A 6,000-nucleotide genomic window follows, 5' to 3' on the forward strand; every position below is an offset into this window, starting at 1 on the left:
AGGTATATTCCTATCCTAAACATAAATCATAACTTCAATCCCCCGAATGATTATGATCCCATCCCATATATCCCATGTTCGATTTTATTGTTTCTTATTTCAGGCTCCTGATAGAATTATTTATTTATCCTAAGGGTCGTGAATACCTAGAATAGTTAATACATGAAAAACCAATATTGATAATAACATAAACCAACTTAGATATAAGAAAAAGTACTCATGTTCTTGGCCTTAACCATGGATGAGGGTATTTTGCCACTTATGGAATTACAAAGAATCATAATCATAAAATTAATGTAATAATCCTAAAGTAAACTAGAAAAACAGAATAAAAACCCTAAGAGAAACCTCCTCAAGTGTATTGCAATACTCCAAGGTCGCCCCCCGATAGGTACAGTAAGATATAAGTATCCAATTTATAGTTGGAGAAAGTTGCTCATTTTTTAACTAAGGGTGTACCACGCTATGACGTTAGTGTGATAAGGGTATGGAACACCTTTATTGTAGATTCTTACAGGGATTTGAATATTGTGGATTTTTTCCAAGGGCGTCCCACACCCTTAACATGGAGATCCAAGGGCAAGGCACATCCTTTTGCTCAAATTTTCCATATTTTGCTTATTCTTGCTCCATGTGTTTGGCTTTTGGTTCCTTGCTTTCTGGTAGCTTTTCCTCTTTAATTCAAGCTTCTATATCATCCAATTATCAAGTTAGTCATCTCATCAAGCTTCCCTATAACATAAAAAACCATAAATTAGAGCTCATAACACAATAGAGTCCAACAAGATCAACTAGAAAAACACATAGCTCAAGTAAGAATACTATTGTTCTCATTTAAATTCTAAGTGAACATTTTAATTCTAAACTTGTTTTGAACACATCTCAAACTTTATAAACATGTAGTTCAACACTTAGATGCTTAATTATATGAATATTAACTTAATACGCACATGAGAAGTCATCAGAACTATGTTAATTAAAGCTAGATAATAACACTTAGGTGCATAAATCCAGCTAACATCATCACCCTACACTTAAAAGCCTTGTTCGTCCTCAAAAAACTCAACACCTTAAGCATCATACAAAGAATTCTTCACATTAGTACTACAACAAGCAAGACATTCAATCGAGTAGTACAATGACTACACAATTAGCAAGTTTCATACTCAAGCATATCATATACAATTAAGAACTTATAAATACTACTTCAAACCACCCTAACCTCAAGAATTGACTAACCACATTGGAAAAATCATGCATATTACTCAACCAAAGATAATATAAGTCACCTAACTATCATCAAACATGTGTCTATTTACCTAAATTCACTCACCTAGATACAATATATCATAGGCATGGGTATAAAAATCAAATTACGCCCACTCTCACAAAGAATTCACAAGTTACATTAGATGTACCATAGGCTTGCCCTTCATGTAGTACTCTACTAATCTCAGAATGCTAAGCCTTAAGATCAAATAATACTTTAAGGATTGTACTGTAGGCTAAGGGACGGGTAGGAACTATTGTGGCTAGTAATAGTGACTATCTTTCCTAAGAACTCTAATACATCATAGTATATGATGATCTATTTTCCCTAACAACCATACTTTCACCAATTCTACCTTCACACATCTCCTTTGTATTGCCCCATATCTTTAAGCTAGATCATGTATTGTGGGGGAAGTATTTACTATCAAAACATGATCCAATTTTCCACAATTTTATTTTTTTCATTACATTAATCCCCACAATACATCAACTTTTCCAACACCACGAGCTACTATTTGGGTCTTCACTTTTATCTTTTTCTTCTTCCATTTCACACTCCTTAACCTTACTAATTTGTCAAATAAAGCGCTTACAAGCTTTGGATTAAATTATGGTCAATAAAAAATAGGAATAGGCTACATATGAGGCTACCAAAGAATAGGATAAAGGCTCAACTGGGCAAACTAAGATCATGAAAAAGGATAGATAGAAGATAGTATGAAAAATGGCTATAAAATAAATATCTATATCATCTCCTAAATCCACATTCTTTATTTCACTTTCCACACACACCACACAAGTTCTATACATTAATATGCAACAAGAAATATACGACAAGGCTCACACATGGCACATGCTCAACTTATGAAGGATCATTATAGACTATAAACTAAGCAAAAACATGAATTCTCATTTAATCAAACATCCAACAAGAGTCATAAGCATGAGCCTAGGTGTCTACAAAGTAGTCATTCAACACAATCGACATGCTTTCACATTCACAACCAACTTGCATCATGTAATCACACATAGGTACTACAAATAACATCTCACTTACTCCTAATAAAAAAAAATTAAAATTTACTCTTAAAAAATAAAAAAAGGATACTAGGTTAAAAGGGCACCCCCATGAAAAACTAATAAAAATAACAACCAAGGGGTGGGTGAAGTGTGAACCTACTAGACTAACACCAACAAAACTAAGAATAAGGAATACCAAAGAGAAAATATTTTTGTAATTTTTTCAAATTTACACAAAAAATAGAAAGCAACTAAGAATTGAGATCCTATAGCAACACTTCACCCTAAACAATGGAAATTTTCCCACTCCTCACTTAAAACATACTTTGTCCTTAAAGTATACTCAAAAGTATAGATGGAAATATCCCTTGAGGCCTCTAGGCCTAGCTAGCAACATCTTTAATCCTTAGTGAGGTCAGGTGAACTCCACAACCAGTTATTGCCATGCTCCTTGGCTTAGATTTTCGGTACTAAAACTTCCTTTCAACTTGTGACTCAACAAAAACAAAAACTACATAAAATAAAAAATAAAATATGAAAATAAAATACCTACCTTAACTTGGGTTACCTCCTAAGCAGCACCTGATTTTGTGTCATAGCACAACCTCCATCACTATATCTCATTCATATTTCTTTAGCCTCTTTCTTTTACTTAGATGCCATTTTATTACTCGTTTCTGACCTTTTAAGTGTGTATTCTCAAGGTCTGAACTTTTGTCAATAATAGCCTTTTTCGGCTCTTCTTTCTGCTTTACCTTTTTTGGTATAATTAGAGGTGTGGGTAACTCTATGAAACTGTCTAAAGAGGTCATTAGAAATTTGGGCTCCACTACTCTACACTCATCCACTCATATGGCCATAATTATGCATAAGTATTTATAATGGGGAAGTGGAGTGAGTGGTTTGTAGAGTTTGAATACCACCTCTTTATCATCCAATCTCATCTTAAGAGTGCTCTTACTAACATCAATCAGTGCTCTTTTTATTGTTAAGAATAGATGCCCTAACTTATTGACACACTATCATATGCATCATAATCAAGAACAATAAAATGAATAGGGATAATAAACTTACCAACCTTAATAAGCATGCTCTCAATGATTCTTTTAGATGAACTTTGGTTCTGTCCGCCATATGAAGATCCAAACAACATAGCCTCGGCTTACCTAAACCAAGAGTATTGAACACTGACAAAGGGTATTAAGTTTATATTTTCCCCTAAATTACTCAATCCATATACCACATCACTTCACCAATTTTTATAGAGAGGATGAAACTTCCTGGGTCCTTCAGTTTCTTAGGCATCTTTCTCATCACCACTAAACTTTACTCCTTAATAAGTTCAACTATCTCAATGTCTCACAGCTTTATCTTATTAGTCACCACATCCTTTAAGTACTTAGTGTACTTTGGCACACCCTGAAAAACATCTAACAAAGAAAGATTAATATGAAGTTTTATGAAGGTTCAAAGAACTTCTTAAAACATGCATCTTCCTTGGCCTTTTTTAGCCTTTGAGGGAATAATGGTGGTGGTTTCTTAGTTACATGCTCAACAGGCTTTGTTTTTATATACTCAAACTTTCCCAACTTTTTAGCATCCTCAACTTCAGCTTGCTTCTTCTTTATATGTTATGGGATTAGCTCTGCTTGTACCTCCTTATTTTTCTTAGGAAGCCTACCAATGAGATATCTACCACTCCTCAAGGTAATTTCCATTACTTGCTTTAGATTCTTTGTGTCACTTTGTAATGTCCTTTTAAGCCTAGTGTTCTATGCCTAAGCTAGCTTCCCCAACTATGCCTCTAAATTATTTTGAGCAAGCTATTGATTCTTTATCTCAGGAACCATTTGATTTTAATTGGCTAAGATCTTCTTCAATATTTCTTCTAGATTGCTAGCTTGTGTGTTCTATTGTTGATACTGTTGAGTCTAATTATTCTTTGATGAATAGCTGGGTTGACTTTACCACTTGTAGGTATTATCATAATTTGGATTATGTGCATTTCCCATAAAGTTTACAGACTCTAGATTTTCTTCACATAAGTCTATAAAGTGACCGTTGTTCCCACAAATCTCACACCAAGACGAAACCTACTGAACTGGATTTATCTAATCCTAGGATTGATTTAAACCAAATTTGATAAAATATGTCATCATCTGACTCTAAATAGCTGATAATTAGGTTGTTATGGTTGTGGCATTGTCAACTTCTATCTTACCCATAGGTAATTTTACAATACCTCTGGAGATGCCACAATGATCAAGATCTTCTACAAAGCTATGATCAAATACCTTATTGGATTACTGGTGATATGGACAGTCCTTGAGAAGTGATTTAAACCTCTCCCAAGAATGATAAAAGTTATTATTCGGCTTCTACTTGAAACTTAAGATTTCACCGCATAGCCTTGAAGTTTTACTGGATGGGAAGAAAAAGATAAGAAACTTCTTTGCCAAATCATCCCATATAGTAATGGAACTTGTTGGCTCTGTGTTCAACTACTATTTTGATTCCATTAAAAGTAAGAAGAGGAGAAGCATGAGCCTCACATAATCTGTCCAAGAAGTTCTGCAAGTGGACCTATGGATCCTTATGTGACAAGCCAGCAAACTGTCCACTACTATGCAAAAGCTGCACCATGTTTTATTTTAGCTTAAATCTACCTCCAAGTGATGATCTATAGATGGCAAAGGTAACATTATTTGTGAGTAGGATTTCTACTTCATGTATGATCTGATAGGATAGTGGATCTTCATCTATAAGTGAAGGAATAACTCCCTCTTATTGAATATACAGTATCCGATAGAGAAGTATTGGTTCTCTCCTCAACTAATGTAAATGCCACTCAGGTTCAGGATATGGGTCAACCAAATCCCTTTTCCTTTCCAGCTTACTTTCTTTCCAAAACTAAACCTGCAAATTCAAAATATAAGATCAAGTTGTTAGCACTTAAGATATTTAATAGCAAAACAAATTAAGACAGTTGTCAATTTACATGTCCCCGATAATGGTACCAAGAATTTGTTGCGCCCAAGAGCATACCCAAGTGTACGTAGTCTACCAAGTTGTAAAATGTCCTTCAAAATCAAAGTTTTGATCCCACCGGGACTTGTGATAAAAAACTATCTAATTTTATTTCAATATGAAGATTGAAAAAGTTCAAAATTAACCACAACATTTGAGAATTAAAAATAAAGATTAAAAGTAAACAATGCAATAATGTACGGTTCTTGGACAATAATGGGGAGAAACCCAAGGTTAAGAAAATACGGAAAATCCTACTTAGCTATACTACTTCATTGGCTTATTTAGTTATTTTGGTTGTTGATTCACAGGGATGATAATAGGATCTGGTTCTTCTGAATCTCTAATCAATAATCTAACTTAGCCTACAACTATATTATTGAGCGTGGATGCAAGAACTAAGTTAAATGCATTTGTATTTCTTTCTATTTATGAACTAAATAGGGTGAATTAGGTATATTCCTATCCTAAATGAAAATTATAACTTCAATCCCTAGAATGATTATGATCCCATCCCATATATCCCATGTTCTATTCTATCATTCCTTCTTCCGAGATCCTGATAGAATTATGCATTTATCTTAATGGTCACAAATCCATAGAATAGTTTAAAAAAGGTTACATGAACAACCAATACTGATAATAACATAAACCAACTTAGCTATAATCAAAAGTACTCAT

This window comes from Capsicum annuum, chromosome 9, assembly GCF_002878395.1.
Source record: "Capsicum annuum cultivar UCD-10X-F1 chromosome 9, UCD10Xv1.1, whole genome shotgun sequence".
Classification (NCBI taxonomy): Eukaryota; Viridiplantae; Streptophyta; class Magnoliopsida; order Solanales; family Solanaceae; genus Capsicum; species Capsicum annuum.